This window comes from Halichoerus grypus, chromosome 5 (genome assembly GCF_964656455.1).
Source record: "Halichoerus grypus chromosome 5, mHalGry1.hap1.1, whole genome shotgun sequence".
In the NCBI taxonomy this organism is placed as follows: Eukaryota; Metazoa; Chordata; class Mammalia; order Carnivora; family Phocidae; genus Halichoerus; species Halichoerus grypus.
In genome coordinates, this window is record NC_135716.1 from 61,774,175 (window position 1) to 61,791,238 (window position 17,064).

Genomic DNA, 17,064 nt, shown 5'->3' on the forward strand with positions numbered 1-17,064 from the left:
ATTAGTGCTCTCCACTGTGTGAAAAATCTCCAAAATACTCAGGAAAGCTCTCTTCAAGAGACCTCTTTTATCATTCTCTGAGGACATATTATTTTTTCCTCTCTTTTCAACAAGGGACTCCTAATAATGGCACAATTAGAAGAACAGGTGCCTCACAGCTGTCAACCTGGAGCTTTGAAATGATTTCATTTAAACCGTGAGAGCTGTAAAAAAAAAAAAAAAAAAAACCTCCATCAAATGTATATTATTTATAAACAAAGGATTAAAAAAAGTTTTCGTGAGGCAAGCCCCTTTTACACTTCTGTGGATCTCAGAATGGAGACTACAGAATAAATACCCAGCTCTCTGGGGTCAGAATCTGGGCCTGTTGAATCATCTGGGTTCTACAAGGAGAATTTCTGTCTTTTAGTGACTATCAGTTTTTATCAGTTAGGATTTGCTAAATCACGCTTGGCTGGGGGAAAAAGCTGAACCCAGCCAGGTCTAAGCAAATCTAAAGGGAAATCAGAAATTAGAAAGTTAAAAGCTGATTTTATCACTAGGCTGATAATATACTCCCAAATTACTTTTCCATGTATCACGTTATTTGGCTTTCCACAACTGTTGCAATGCACGAATGTACATGACGAGTGTGTGTACGGAAGGTGTTATGATTGCTATTATTTGTGAGGCACTCATCCTACTCCTGTCTGACACCAGTTCCCGCAGGGTGGTGCGGGGGCCCGTGACTGCTCTCTCTATAGTGAGACTGTGTGTGTATGTAAGTGTGTGGAATTATGGGCACACTAACATCATGGGAACATAGTGTCTACCTGGGGCAGTTCTAGATTTTTAACATTTCACAAATAATAATAATTCTTAACACGCATAAAGCACTATATTAAGTGCTAGGCATTGTTCTGGGCCTTTTATACATAAAGAAACATCTAATCCTCCAAAGAGTGAGACAAAGTCGGTATTATTACTGACTGGCCCCTATTTTTCAGATGAGGACACTGAGACGCAAAGAAATGAAGTTACACAGTTAAGCAAGGACATGGCAAACCATTCAAACCCAGGCAGTCTGTCTCCCAAATCTGTGTTCCTAATCAGTATGCTACACTTCTTCCACGTATCACTATAAACTAGAAACAGAGAGGGAGCTTTTCATTTTAAGAAGACAGGATCACTTTGGCTGGTGATAACTCTTGAATTCCCAAAGACTCTCTAAGGTAGGAAAGGCTCTTTTTACATCCCTTCAACACACCACTGTGTATGTTTTTAGACATCCATGAAGGCCAATAGCTCAGCCTAGTTATTACCAGGTAGATGCATGTTCTTACTATCTACATGAGTCCAGGAGGGACAAAAAAATCAGTGTTTTGATAGAATCATCGTCTGTCGTGTTTAGGAGTTGGTTGTCACTGGAACAGTGACTCATACACATATACACAAGTCATACCATACAAACTCTGTCTTAATATTTCTACAACCAGAGAGAAAGTTCTTCAAACTAAGGTGGACTTCCAAATGTGAAATGTAAATTACATTCCTGTCCCTTCGCCCAGAAGGGATATTTCAGTAAGTGCAGAGTACTAAGCTGATACTGTATCGGCCATTTAAAAGAAATTCCTGGGGCGCCTGGGTGGCTCAGTCCGTTAAGCATTTGCCTTTGGCTCAGGTCGTGATCTCAGGGTCCTGGGATGGAGCCCCGCGTCAGGCTCCCTACTCTGCGGGGAGCCTGCTTCTCCCTCTCTCTCTGCCTGCTGGTCCCCCTGCTTGTGCTTTCTCTCTCTGTCAAATAAATAAATAAAATCTTCAAAAAATAAAAATAAAAATAAAAGAAATTCCTGGTGGAAAAAGCAACCAGAAAATGAAATATTTCCCTAAGAGAGAGGCAGTCACGTGACAGAGAGCAGAGGGATGTCACCTTTTGTCTCTGGCCTCTGTCTGCGGGGATGCAGATGATGGTAATTTCTCGATCCACTTTAGAGCACAACAGGAGCCAATCAGCAAAATTTGAAAAGCAATAGCACCCGTCCCCAGGGAGTTAATCTTACACATCTTTTTTCCCCCTAATCATAAAGATTATTGGGAGTCAACCCTTAGTTGAATTCCAACAACTACAAGTGTATATAATACAAGCTATTTTTTTCACTCTTATTTTTAATGCCTTTGCCAGAAAAGATATTTCATTCTGAAGCTTTTCTGAAAAATGCACTGAATGCATAGTTAGAATCCAAGTGATTCTATAGCCTTCCTTCTTCGCAAAGCATTTCTGGATTTTTGCCAACCATCAAAAATACACATTGGGGATTAGTTTACTGGCAGAGACATAAACCTAAAAGAATAATGAGGGAGAAGAAAGGTGCTGGGAATAGAACAGTATAATGGGAACTAATGATTGCCATGCCATACCTTAGCCTTTTAATATTACAACAGGAGCACGAGATTGGGCTTGAAGGGCTCCATACGTCTGCTCCTCCCCCCAAATGTACTTTTCCGGTCTTCATCTTATATTTACAACAGCCTAGTGAGGGAAGTGGGACAAGTATATTCTCATTTTGTAGAAAGTTACACAGTCAACAAAATGCCTAAAATTGGAACCAACTCTTAGTGCAGTGTTCTTCGAACAGCAGAATTTTGTGACTAGCAATACTCTGGCAAACTTCTCATCATCAGAGATACTCAATATATCTGCATCCCTTACAGCATGGGCAGCTGATGGCTCTGGATGGTTGCTGTCCCTTTCCTGTGGCCACTGTGCATACTGAGCATCATCATGTCTGGCTAGTCTGGCTAGCCCTCCCATGAATATTTTTTTTTAGGGTTTTATTTATTTGTCACGGATAGAAAGAGAAAGAGAGAGAGCACAAGCAGGGGGGAGCAGCAGGCTCCCAGCTGAGCAAGGAGCCCGAGGCGGGGCTCGATCTCAGGACCCCAGCTGGTACAATGACCTGAGCCAAAGGCAGGAGCTTAACTGACTGAGCCACCCAGATGTCTTGGCTCCTGTGAATATTATAGAATAGGTTTAATCTGCTGGGTCATTCTTACTTCATGTAATACACAAATACATTTCAATGCAGAGAATGCACAAATCTTTTTTTTTTTTTTTGGTAAAACTATAAAAGTAAGTAATTTTTAAATTAATTTTATGGTGAATCCCATTGTAAGAAGCCACGCTTGATTTACCTGCTTTGTTAATAACGGATTTGCTTAAAGTAACACCTGCATTTTAGATGCTACTATCAACTGGCTCCGGTTAACAGATTTCTTTAAAGCCTGCTAGAAAATAAACAGAAAAGGAAATTAAACACTGTCTTGAGAACCTGAGAGTTTCTAATGATGCTGATAATTTGTTTGGAAATATTTTGGTTACTTTTTATTTTTAAATAATTATCCTCTCTCAAAGGTCCTATAGCCTCATCCCCTTTCGTCTAAAAATAAGGGCAGCAGAAACCACTGAAGTTTGTGTTAGAATCTGCTCCCCAAAAGGATTCCTTCAAAATGTGCCTCGTTGCCCTGTAATAGCCACAATCCGCAGCAACTTTCAAACACATTTGTCACGTATATTATCACCACTTCCCCTACACCTGAGATGACCATGCAAGATTCCCTAGTAATTTGAAGGCAAAATCATAAAGCAAATATGAATTATCACTGCAATCTAATTTTGCTTTTACATTTTTGTAGTCTACAAAAGAGAGAAGGACCTTGTCCCTAAATATACACATGTACCTGAAGACCAGTGGTTTACCAAAATTGAACATTACATTTTGTAAATTCTGTACCCTGCAGATACGAATGTAAAAAGCCTACAGTGTTTCAGTTCTACTATGGTAAATACTCGCACAGCAAAGATGTCCTAAAAAAAAAAAAGCCTCAGTCAATGACTTATTTGTTTTAAGCCCTATAATGCAATCACAACTGAATCTTAATAACAGGATTTGACCCTATCACCTAATTATTCCAGGGATGACTTCTTAAAAAATCTAACCTTCATTTGTAATTGCGATGCCCTCTTGTGAAATCGAAGCAGATGAATGAGGTTAAATTAGGACATCATTGAGAGAAGGAACCTAAATTTGAATACATCTGCCACCAGTGCTCTAGGGATTCAACATCGACACAAATCAAATGCTTCCTATGTAAGCAGAGTTAATCAGTCCTAAAAATGCCCTAACAGTACAAGGCAGTATTTCTTTTCAGAAAATGCAACTTGATACTGAGAAATATATTCCGCCTTAACTTTAAAATGCCATTCAAAATTATCCTATGAGAAAGGGAATCAATTTAAAACATCTTGCCTGAAACCAAGCTGTGGAGTTGCATTCTGCTTCTTAAAATTCACTGTTATAAGGATCCACTTTTTCTCTCCTAAACTGTGGCTTAGTGATCTTAAAACAAATGTGCAGCACTTCGTGTGGGTCATTTTGGCACTGGATGGGATGATTCTGTCCTTCTTACCCATCTTAAAGATGTCTTGGGGGATATCTCAATGTGAGCACGGCCCTGAGACCCTTCCTAACAAGCATTGCCACAAAGTAATCTCTTGTAACACTTATGGTTGCAGGGATAGAACAAGACCATTGTGTGTGACCTGATTTCATTTCAGTGACTGTCCCAGTAAAGAATGACATCATCCCATTCTTTTTTCTTGATCTCCACTTGTGACTGTCCCCCTCTCCCCGCCCCCACCCTCATCATAATTAAACTGCTCCCCTCCCTCCCCCTCCTCATTCCCAGGGGAGTAGCTATTTTCCTCTTAACTTCCTGCCTGAATGTATCATTATGGCGAGAGCAAAGGGTTTTGCTCTGGTCGGTTAATATCCCCGGAGTGTGTTTCCTCGCCATATTAGACAAAGCTCTATTCTCTTGGCAGCCAAAGCATACTGAGAGGACCATCTGCTGGGACAGGTCTCATTCAGTCAGATGAAAATGGAGAAAAGCCAGCGAAAGGTGGCACAGGCTGATGGGTGCAATGTTTCTCACCCTACTGAAGCTTGGTGTTTTCTTTCAGCACAAATTTGAGGATGTACTGTCTAAACAGATCCATTTAACGATGTGTATGCATGTGTGCACATTGGTAGGCTTGCGAATACTAGCACTTGCTTTATCACTTAGATTTGTATCGATGACCCACATGTGAAAGTATTTAGTCTCGGAGGGATGAAAGGATGGGATGCAGGAGAAGACATTAGTTTCAAAACTGGCATTAGAAGGCAACTAAATAAAACGGCTGTGTGAAGGAAGGTGCGGGTTAGGTTTTTTTGAGCGTTATCTCTTATAGGAAAAAAGCAAAATCCACTTCATATGCCCCACATCCGTGTAATAGAGAATGATGCCCCAATTCAAACTAATGAACTATGAAGACACTGCAGAAACTGTAGATTGTTTCGATACAACAGTGAAAAGAATCAGAATAAAATAGTATATTCTCTGAGTTTCCAATTATATAAAATATTAGGTAGTACCATACGAAATTGCTGCTTTTGTAGGTCAAAATAGTCAAATAGTGGCAATTTTGTATGATTCCTCACTGCATATATTCATATACAAAAAACTTAAAGGGCTGGAGTTAAGTGTGTGTATGCTTTACCTCAAAAAATTTTCATATTGGATCGCTATTATATTGTTTTACAACAAATACATTATTTTAACTGACAATAGGATGTGCAATGAGAAACGTTAAGGGCGAGAATGATCACAAGGGAAAAGAGTCGGCTTCTTAGCACCCCCAAATTCAGCTATTTATATTCCGCAGCAAGCTTTAAATGCTCGGTGGATACCCAAAGATAATTTTAGCAGTTTTTAGGGTCTAAGTCTGGAGTTGATCCCTTGAAAAGATGTAGTTCACTATTACAGTCCATGGACAATTAAAAAAAATCTCTTAAATTTAAATTAAGGCATTGAGTATCACTTAAATTATTAAGGTAATATAAAAAAAATAAAGTGCCAGGGAGGCACAGCCAAGACATGCTTATGATAAAATTTTCCATCCTAAATAGGCATCAGCAGGGCTAGGAAAGGTCTTAATTTCCTTACAGGCAACATAGCCGCTGTTCTAAGTTATCCCATCTGTGTGCCCCAAACCTTGTCTGACAGCGCAGTTTTCGAGTCCGGAACGTACAATAGCAGCCATTCAGATTTTGGCAGGTGTATTTCAAGCTGAAAACCAGGCTCCACAAAAAATAACAGTCTGTTTCACAGGTGTGAACGTTTTTGCCAAGAACTCTCACAATCTCCCCCAAGCTGTGAAATTTAATTGTCCTTTTGTTGTCTTATTGTATGTGAACACAATCTATCTTTCCTTGGATCAAGAGAGAATCTTCTGGCAACTGGACAGTCAGGAGATGCTTAGGCAGCTTCTGTGTTTTGCTTATAACATCTCCTGGTTCTGTTTCTCGTGTTACGTACTTTGGAGGTGATGCCAAGTTCAATGAACTGCAGGTAAGCAGTTCTTAAAGCTGGAAAAATATTGAATGAACTTTATATCCAGATGACAGGAGCAGAGAGGCAATCAAAAATGCACAAGGCAGCATTTTGAAGCTCTAAGGCTCATTAAAGTGGTCCTTATTTTATAAACCTGACTGTCTGAGCACACACAGAAAGGACTCATTGCTTTCTACATAATTTGCCAGATGAGAGGACTGTAGGTCTAGGAATACAGATGTGGTGGTGAAAAGTGACTCAGCTGTCTATCTAATCCAGCTCAAGGACTGGATGAGGAAGGGCAGAGAGTTTGAAGCTGGCACTTGGTGGGACTTTGAATCTGAATTTTCCAGTCCAAAGACAGAAAAAGCATGCTGGAGACTTCTCTCAGAGGGGGCCTACAGATTTTTAAGAAGTAGGCGTCTTGTGTGTTAAATGTGAGCAAGTGATTCTAACTTGATCCAATATTAAACACATTTCTGTTTTCTCATAATAAGAATATGCTGAAAAATGAAAAGGACATAATGCTTAAAGTAAAATTACCCATTAAATGGAGAACTGACTATGGGGCGCCTGGGTGGCTCAGTTGTTAAGCATCTGTTTTCGGCTCAGGTTATGATCCCGGGGTCCTGGGATCGAGCCCCACATTGGGCTCCCTGCTCAGCGGGAAGCCTGCTTCTCCCTCTCCCACTCCCCCTGCTTGTGTTCCCTCTCTTGCTGTGTCTCTCTCTGTCAAATAAATAAATAAAATCTTAAAAAAAAAAATGGAGAACTGACTCAAGAAGATGAAGAATTCTTAAGAAGTCACAGTTCTACTGTTTATTGAACTAATTTCTAAACAGATACCTTTTTTAGTTTCTGTTTTGGATTATTTCCTCTCCTGTTTGGAGTTTTGAAGGAAGGAGACCTAAACTTCAACTTGTTTTCTCTTATTTTTGATTTACCTTGTGGATAACCAGCTTCAATATGTTTCTGGTGATACCCCAGATCATCTGCACACAAAGCACTGAGAATTACAGAAAAAAAATGGCAAGGCTCATGATTTTCTGTCAAGGAACTAACCCCAGACTTCTGTACACTTCTAGGTATTTCCCTGCTAAACTTGCCATTTATAGCGTGGACACAAAATGCTTAATTCCATAAGTATTAGAATGAAAAGCTCGATAAATCAGTCCTCAAGAGACAAACCTGAAATTCAGGCCAGACCTGCTAAAGATTTCATTTTGTTTTGTGTGAGGTTCACGAACTTTTTGGTGATTAGAGGACTTTATCCAAGACAACCTGGGCCAACGCAAGGCTTAGAATGAAAAGCAAGTGAAGGGTAATGATTTTGAAGAGCCGCAATTTGAAATCAACAGGAATTCAACAGTTTCCATTGCATTAGTTTGGTTGGGGAAGAAGGGAACAAATTTCAATGTTGACATTTGAGAAGAGACACATGGGGCTGTAAACTTATATGAATCAACACCCCTAAGAATGTTTTTGCAACTAAGGTCGTATCGCTTAGGTGGGTCTCTGTAACTCTTCTTGGCCCCACAACACCCTGGCACTAATATTCACTTGGCCAAGGCAAGAAACTGTGAAGGCAAAGCTATGAACAAGACAGGTGACATCTGTGTGGATGACCGGGTGGAGCTGGCCTGCCATTCACTGTGGCTCTAAATTCCCCTGAGCTTCCTGAGCAGCCATGACATGTTCATAAAGTGCTTTACACCCAACGTGGGGCTCAAACTCATAACCCCAAGATCAAGAGTCACAGGCTCTCCTGACTGAGCCAGCTGGGCGCCCCTGATTCTTTAGATACTCATTATTCAGACGGTTCTTTTGCCATTCCTGAAGACTAATTTCATGCAATGGCTCTACCCCATTTAAGGCCCCTTTTAGCTCTCTCATCCAGGAAGGAGGAAAATGTTACGGGAAGGTGCGGGGCTCCTCCGTTTCTTACAATTCCCTATCCATGGAACAGTCCCTCTTCAAGTGACATGGGGTGCTCAGCTTTAATTAGCACCTTGGCTTAATTAAGCAAGAGATAAATGTTTGCTACGAGTACCTTTGAAGATTTTCTGCAATTACTCTGTCGTGGAGAACCTGCATGTCATCTGCCAAAACCACCTTCTTCAGATGGTGGTGGGTGGCCGTCAGCACCTACAATGGAGGAGAGCAAATGTGCCCTCAGTTGCATTTTATCAGTGGCTTCTCTCATCTCTCAGATGGCGCCCTTTCACAAACTTCAAAGGGGAACATCATTAGGAATAATAGTCTCCAAATTTTATCCACACTGCTTTTCTTACAATCACTTGCGAGAGACTTTGAAATACGGTGGGTAATTCGGTGCTTTTGTAGGAGTTCCCATTCGCCTCTCTCTTCATCAAGGGAAAGACTTTCCCTTAGATTCATTTCATATTATTCTCTGACTAGATTTCCTAAAACTAATAAAGAAGAATTTCTTTTTAAAAGTTTACAAAGCGTTCCAAGTTTAAAAGTTGAGTGACCTCGAATTTCAGGTTATGAGACCTGTTTGGAAGGAAAATGTGCTGATTCACAAAATCTCCTAAAGCTGCTGCAAGCTATTATTTGATGAGTAGCAAAGTAAGCATTTACAAGTGGTTAAATCTGTTTCTATTTTGCATTTATGGCAGGTGAAAAATGTAAGTAACTAAAATCAACTTAGATATTTCGAATAAGAGGAAACACCCAGATTAATGCAGTATATGATGATGCAATCTTGCCTCAGTGCAGAGCACATTTTAACATGTACCCATCATATGATACATAGTATAGAAGAGGAAATAGAAAATATGTAACATATATATCTTATGAGAAAATATAAGCTATCAGAAATATAAAAGAATAGGAAAGCAATACACACACTTTAACAACCCCACATTTCCTTTACCTTTAGAAAGTATTTTTCTTGCCCATGTAAATATTAGAACATTTCATTTGAGCCTTCTTACCTCTTCACTGGTGAAAACCAGTGTCTATTGGTATGCACAGAGGGGAATCTCAGAGGTTAATGGGTATAGATTATTTCCCTCAATACAATAGACCTGGAATCTCTTCTGGATCTGAACTGGCCCTGCTGATTGAGGTTAAATGTGGGCAGTACCAAGTCCTTTTTGCTCTGCTCTGGAAGCTTCATTCTTATAGCAAGACTGCCGCAGCAGGGCCTCCCTGATGCTGGCCCGTTGGCTGCAGGACCCTTCCTCCCACGCCACCCTTATCACGTCTCTTTCCATTCCTGACAGAAGCTCAGCTCCACCATCCATCTACACCACCCTCTGTCATCTGGCACGCCCAACCCCATTGGCCTTTTGACTGCTCCCCTGTGCTTCCCATCCTGGGAGGTGCTGAGCTCTCGGACAGCTTTTACATTCTCTGTTCCCATGTCTCTGATAATATTACAAATTATTATAAGCATCACACAGAGGTCTACTTTTTAAATATGTTCCTGGAGGACATGGAAATGTTTATGTTTATAATTATGCATGACACCTTGTGATCTCCCCAAGTAAATGGTAACCCCGGAGCGTGAAGCTCTAAGTATCTGCCTGTGGTCGTGCTGGCATAGCCTAATGCCAAAGAACACTCTTTTTGCAATCATTCTGAATATACTCCTGGGGGTAGCAGACCCTGGAATTGGATGCCTGAATTCCAAGCTACAGCATTCACTGGCTATGTGACCTTGAGCGAGTTACTGAATTTCTCTATGCCTCAGAAGCCTCTGAAAAATGGGGATTGAAGATAGTATCTAACCCATAGGGTTGATGGGAAGATGACATGTTCGCATCCAAGTAAAAAATTTCGAAGGATTTTTGGCCCATCATTAAGCACACTATAAACGTTGGCCATTGTTATTACGTGGGTTAATTTTTTTTTTTTTTTTTTTTAGCCTGTAATAAAGATACAACTGCCCTTGCAGTGGTAATTTGCAATCAAAAGGTATTTTCATGGAACGGGAGCAGAGTTTCCATAAATTTTATAAATGAGGGCTCTGATTTGTCATCATTAAATTGGTAACGTGTGGGATTATAATGTAACAATTTAATTGCTGTAGGCTATTAGAGGGAGAACAGAGGCAGCCTGAATACCTGGCTGATGCGTATGTGCCCACGAGAGGCAAATGCTTCTGGCGGTGCTGTGTGAGGTTGTGTTGGCCAGATCAGAGCAAGGTGATAGGATGGCTGAGCCATCACGGTTCTCCCCTCTGTAACTTGGACACCAGCAGAGGTACTGCTTGGATCCTGTCCTCCTTCACACGTACCTCTTGGAACAATTCGTTATAAATAGGCAGAGTACCAAGTGTGCAATAGAAATTTTTTATTAAAGTGTTTCTTTTTTAATAATTTCATGAATGAACACGGTTAAAACAAATTTATTCTTTAATTTCAGCAAAACGGCATCATCTGGAAAGAAAATTAACATTAAAGAGAATATTATTGGTTTATGGCTTTGTTCATATTTAATCAGCAATTTCTCTTGGATTTTCAATGATATAAATATAATGTTATTATTGCGGATGTATAAACATTCAAGTACGTTTTTTAGGGTACGTATTTCGGTAACATTTTAGTAGATAATAACATAAGGCATTACTGGGGGCTCGGTAGGTGGTCCATTGATCAGGTTGGGAAATGCTATAAGACAGTACCCACCAGCCTGGCTTCCTCAGGGTCCCCCCTCTCCTCCTTCCCCCACCCTCACGCTCTGTGAGACTCTCTTTATACTTTCATTTCCGCTGTTCTTTACCTAGAAAAATCCACCATTATTCCCCCCACCTATTCAAGTTCTAGGCACCCCTCTGGGATCAGCTGAAATCCTGACATTTCCTAACAACCTCTATTTTCATTTCTCTCACCAGCACTCCAACACTTAAAAACCCATGCCATGCAATGTAGCATTTAGTTATACAGTCCCCACTGTTGTCACTGCTTGCCTACATGGGTGAGGGCTCATCTCTCGATCAGGTTTTAGGATTGCTAAATTGTGAGGGTTATACCTGGGGCTTCGTCTACATCTCAGACTCTAATCATAACGTGGCCGCCAGTAAGTATGATGCGCCAGTGAAGCACCCCTTCATCGTCAGGATCTGAGTTACCTCTTGATTCCGGGTTTGTTTTGGAGTTTATTCAAGTTTTGGTCAAAAACACCTAATCTAAGACCTTGAATGGTTCCTGAAGCAAGGATAAATTGTTGGTCCACACGGAGCCGAAGCTGGGCCACACAAACTTGAATGAAGCAGGCCATCACTGGCCTGGCTCTGGGTCATTTTGCCCTTTCTTTTTATTAAGCCAGATTTATGATCTGTTCCGTAAGCAACGACTCAGCACAAGACTCAGATGTGTCTTGCGCAAACGCGTGTGTGGGGGGGAGAGAGAGAGAGAGTGAGAGAGCAAGAAAGCGAGCGCTCATATGAATCTCAGTTTCTGTTCATAAAATGCACAGATAAGATTGGGAGACATCCAAAACCCCTTTCTGCTCTAAAATTCTATAAAACATTGGCACCTATGCCTATTAATTTGACATTAACATCCACAAATAAATGCAGTTGTGCACCAGAATTTCACCTGCTGATAATATACTGGGAAGCTGAGTTTGATAGTTTAAGAGCTGTACTTGAAAAGTTTGGTTTGGCTTCTCTGTCTGTATTAGCGCTGTTGTACTTAGCATGATTTTGAATCCATGCTATAAAGTAAGTAGATGATTGAAATTAACTCTCTTGGCTTTCAGTTGTTCAGAAACTGAGCTGCATTTCCTGGCTCTCAAACTTCGTAAACTCATCAGATTTTGCTGCAGAGAAATGTCATTAAAATAACAGTCCTAGGTGGAAAACACTAGCACCATTCATAGTGAAACGCTGAAACAGTAACTGATGTTTTTAAACTGAATTGGAGGTATTTTTCTACACTGTACACACATATACACACATGGAGATAGATGTGTAAGGTAAACGCGTCGTTTTCTTCGGCAGTCCTTTAATTTCTCCTAAAAATGGCTTTTCATCTTGTTGCAGAAGTGCATTCTGTCTGTGCTTGTAATGCCTTGGAAAGTAATAACAGTTCCAAACTGCTTTCCCTAAGGAGTTGTTGGAAGGTCCAAAATGTCCTCATTAGAAAACTTGCACTGAACCACACAAATCTTGCCATTGTGGATGGTGCTTGCATGTGGGACTATTACTTCATGCACAATGACATGAGACCAGAAAACATGTGAACAGGAAGCCAAACCCAAGAGAGAGTTGGGGAGCGTCCAGCTTTCCAAACAGCACAGAAATGAAGCAAGATTCAGCAATCTTCTGCACTCAGGTGTCTGGGGGCCCGCACAGCTGCACCCCGTCCCCACTCTTCAAACACTGTGCAGGAGAGCACAGTGGCTCAGGCAGCACCCAGCCTGGAGTAGATCATTATGTCAGCAACCCCAAAAAGACTCTGAAGAGTGTAGCACTCACTTATGGAGCCAAGACTTTAAATGGCTTGAGTAACCTACACCCGGAATGGCCAGCACCGTATATGGAAGCTCAGTATATTCTTCATACTTTCTATTGTGCTAATAGGAATTCCCCCCAATATATCTGGCTCCTTCTTTAAATAATAAACTTTCCCATGATGCCAGTTCATCTTCTTCTAAAATATACATATGGTGATTATTTTGTATAACTGATACAGTAACTGTTCCTTTTTGGAACTTTTCTTTTTTCTTTTTTCTTTTTTTTTATGGCGGAAATATTTTGTAAAAATAGAAACCTTTTTCATGATTTCAAAAGCCCAAAATAATTTCTGAAGTTTGGGGAATTTTGAAGTGAACCATCAGAAGCCAGATGGAATTCAGCTTATAACCAAATATTATCTTTCTGATGAGCGAGAAAACCTCTTTCTATTTACAAGTGGGAATAGCTTCTTAAATCTGTTTTAAAATATGTTGATACAGTTTGCCTACCAGAAAGAAATATTATATGACTTTGTGAGACGAGTCATGCAGTCCGGGGCTAAGCCCCTTTCCTAATAAATGGTATTTGCTCTGGAGTGTTCAGGTGGGGTAGGCACTATGAAATGCAGGAAATCCAATCGAGGCTTTGCCATGGAAGATTAAGTGCTGAGTGCAGAAAGGGTGAAAGGTATAAGAAAACTAAGGTTATCAAGTAATCAGACCTCAAAGATTTAAAAAGTCACGGCTTCCTGTCTGCTAATCAGATTGTTTTCTATTCATTCTGTTAAAATTCTTCCAGTTGTCATCTTTTAAAAAATTCACAAATGCTATCCACCCCCCACTCCTTTCTTTTTTCTTTTTTTTAAAGACTTTATTTATTCATTTGAGACACAGAGATACAGAGATACAAAGAGAGAGAGAGAGCATGAGCCGGGAGAGAGGCAGAGGGAGAGGGAGAAGCAGGCTCCTTGCTGAGCCAGGAGCCTGATGTGGGGCTCGATCCCAGGACCCTGGGATCATGACCTGAGCTGAAGGCAGACGCTTAACCATCTGAGCCACCCAGGCGCCCCCCCCCCACTCTTTTCCAATGACGCACCGTTCAAGCATAGGGGAAGAACTTGCCCGTCACACGGAAGGAGGAGATGGTTGTAGTCGAAGTAATGGCCAGGTGGGAAATGACCTCCTTTCCTCCAATCTCCGAGTGTGCCCCCTGATTCATGGGCAGTGAGTGGAAAAGTCTGCTAAGGAAGGGCTGCTTCTTCATGACTAAATATTCTTTGTGAATATGTGTTCTTCCTCAATAAGTATTCTACTAGCCCTCAGATCTTTTTTCCTAGTCTCTCCTAATTGCTGAAGGCTCAGAGGAAGTACAAATTAGTCTTTTTAAGGGTATGCATGGCTATTGGCAAGGCTGCCCTAGACATGGCCTTCCTGTTGAAAAGTTAATGGAAAAACAATCCGCTCAACAGCAGGGATGCAAGATGAAAGCTCAGAGCCCAGTAAGCCCAGATATTGACATTTCTTGGGGCCATCAAGCATAACAGAGAGTGCTTAAAATCCTCCCCCCTCCAAATCTGGCAATTTTATACTTTCTAAAACACTTTCTTGATTTTTTTACTCAATGTTGCTGTCCACCTTCTTCCTCCGTCCCCCGGCCCCCAACTAACTCAATTTTCTGTTATAAAGGTGTGTCTCCTGTTTTATGGTATTCCATCATAGCTACCCAGTTGAGCCCAAAACTAATACAGAGCTTTCCTTTTCCTTGCATTCCCTCATTCAGCCCCCAAGTCGAGAATGTCCTACCTTCTAAATATTTCTGGACTCTGTGTCCTACTGTCCGCCTACACTACTCAGGACCTCAGCATTTCTCACTATACACTGCAATAGTCTTTGAACCGGTCTCCTAGTTTATAGCATTGTCAACTCCCTTGGCCTTTGCCCACCCCCCACTCCATACTGGATACTAGATGCTCTATGTAAAACCTTCCCAAAACAAAAATCGTATTTACTCTCTGCTTTCTTCGCCCCATGCAAATCGACTCCCACTGATTAAACAGTGATTCTGACAGTGCCAACGCTGGTGAGTTTAAGGAGCTGGCGCTGCCATGCTTCCGTCATTGGGACGGCTTTGCTACAAACAAATACATCGTCTATTAAACCATCATTAGTGGCCTAATGATGCCATTGGTTTACATTTCAGCCCAAGCTTTTTTTTTTTTTTATCGATATGAACCTATAAAACAGATTTTTGAAGATCACGAGCTGATCCATGCATGAGTTTGAGTTTTACTAGAGTAACAGATCTAAACACCTCAGCATGAGGCACCGGAATATTCATGGTTGGGCCCCTGACTAAATCTCCAGCCCCTCGCAGGTTCAACACTCTAGCACCAACTGAAATCAGCTTCTAACCCCAGGCTTTCTTGCACCTTCTCTCCAACTGTCCTCTTCTGCAAGGTCCTTCCACACCTCTTGCTGATCCTTTAAGACTCACGCAATCACTGTCATCTTTGTGCAAGTTCCTTTGACCGACACTAGGCAGAAATAATCACTCTGGCTTCAATTCTGTCACTTAACCTTAAACACACTTCTGTTTTTGTAGGTAATGCACTGTTAAGAAAATTATCTGTTGTTTCCAACTGTCCCCTCAGATTATAAACTCTTCCAGGACAGGATATTAATCTTACTCACCTTTGCATCACCAGTGCTTAGTGTAGCATGTAATACATAGTAGATGCTCAATAAATGAATGAATTGACTCAAAGATGAAAAAATAGAGTAAATGGAAAAGCCCTACAATGGACTGAAACACTGCTATTTTCAGACACCGTGCTAAGTAGTTCACATACATTATCTCCTTTCAGTCCTTTCAACAATCCTGTCTTTGAGGTAAGTAGTATTGGTCATATTTTATAAACGTGAAACCTGAGGCTGCAAATCTTAAAGATCTTGTTGCTGGTCATATAACCAGGTAACGGCAAAAGCAAGCCTCAAATCTGGACCCCATCATGGTTTGTATTCTTTCTACTATGACTGAGTATGCCTTTGAAGATCATGTTGAGATTATGTGGCTGATCTTTGTAATTAAATTAGCTACCATATAGAATTTAGTGTTGACAGATCACTTTTAAATTCAGGGGTAAAAGCAACTAGAATCCAGTCTCATTTTCAACTTTAATTACGCCTCAGAATTTCTTGGAAGCCACAGAGAATTCTAAGTGGAGATGTCCTTTAAAGAGGTTCTTTAAAACAGACATAATTTTATAATGCTTCCTATGTTTGCTTAATAAATAGCTCTATTGCATTCTGAACTTTGATATGAAATCTTTCCACTTGGCCCATTTTGGATATTATATCATGTAAAATTCTGAGCACCAGAGAGATACAAGAAATGTAAGAGTATATGTATGTGTAAATATATATTTAATTATCCTGAACACTTACGTACATTTGAACGTATAAACATACACGCAAACACACACATTTATACATACTTATTATATGTGGTTTTCACATCTGCTTATCTAACGATAAAGACAATCAAGCCCAGTGTTATAGCACTAAAAGTGAGAGGTCTTGTCAATTTATATATCTTAAGTTTTCTTACCTGAGTAAAGACATTAATTTTCTATATGCCATAGTGCACCAAGTTATCATCATGGTTTTGTAAATGCAAATTGTACAACTACCCAAAATAGCACTGAAATAAGTTCAGAAATGGTATCTTTCTTAGTGTTATTCTCAGGTTTTAAATTCACTTTTTGTTGAAAAACACTTTCTCAACGCAATGAGCATCATCCCTGCGAAAACTACTCTGTGAATTCAGCATTCTGCACAAAAACGCAGTTTAATGACAGAGTTTTGGTTTTTGCCAGGGCTTCAGAAGTTAGTGTCCCTGTTCCTTTAATATTTAGACCCTTCAGCGAGGCGGCGAACAACGTAATAACAATTCACATGTCCACTGTAGTTACAGTGTTTTGTAGAATTCACACAAGCCCGAGCAAGTTTCAAGCCTACACCGAAAGATGGGATTTATTTCATAGTGTGAAAAGAAACTTCCAACAATTCTATTTGTCCGAAACTGTGAGCACGGCAAGCGGAGAAACTGAAGATTAAAGTCCTGCCATCCCTTCTGGTTGCCTAACAAACCAGGTGAATAGCCAGGATTCCTCTCCAGGGTGAGGAGATGTGTGTAGACCAGTCAGATATGACCAGGACCCGATCGCA

The 17,064-nt window shown here is 40.6% G+C and overlaps 1 protein-coding gene across 5 annotated transcripts in view; it reads right to left on the bottom strand.

Annotated features, from left to right (window-relative positions):
• Positions 1–17,064, bottom strand: part of SULF1 (sulfatase 1) — a 175,230-nt gene that overhangs the window by 133,214 nt on the left and 24,952 nt on the right. For 3 of the 5 annotated variants that reach the window (XM_036109375.2, XM_078072309.1, XM_078072310.1), the window contains exon 2: positions 8,462–8,556. The exons of the other annotated variants lie outside the window; for them this stretch is intronic. The gene's annotated coding sequence lies outside the window, so the exon portion shown is untranslated. The remainder of the gene's footprint in view (positions 1–8,461; positions 8,557–17,064) is intronic. 5 annotated transcript variants of the gene reach the window in all.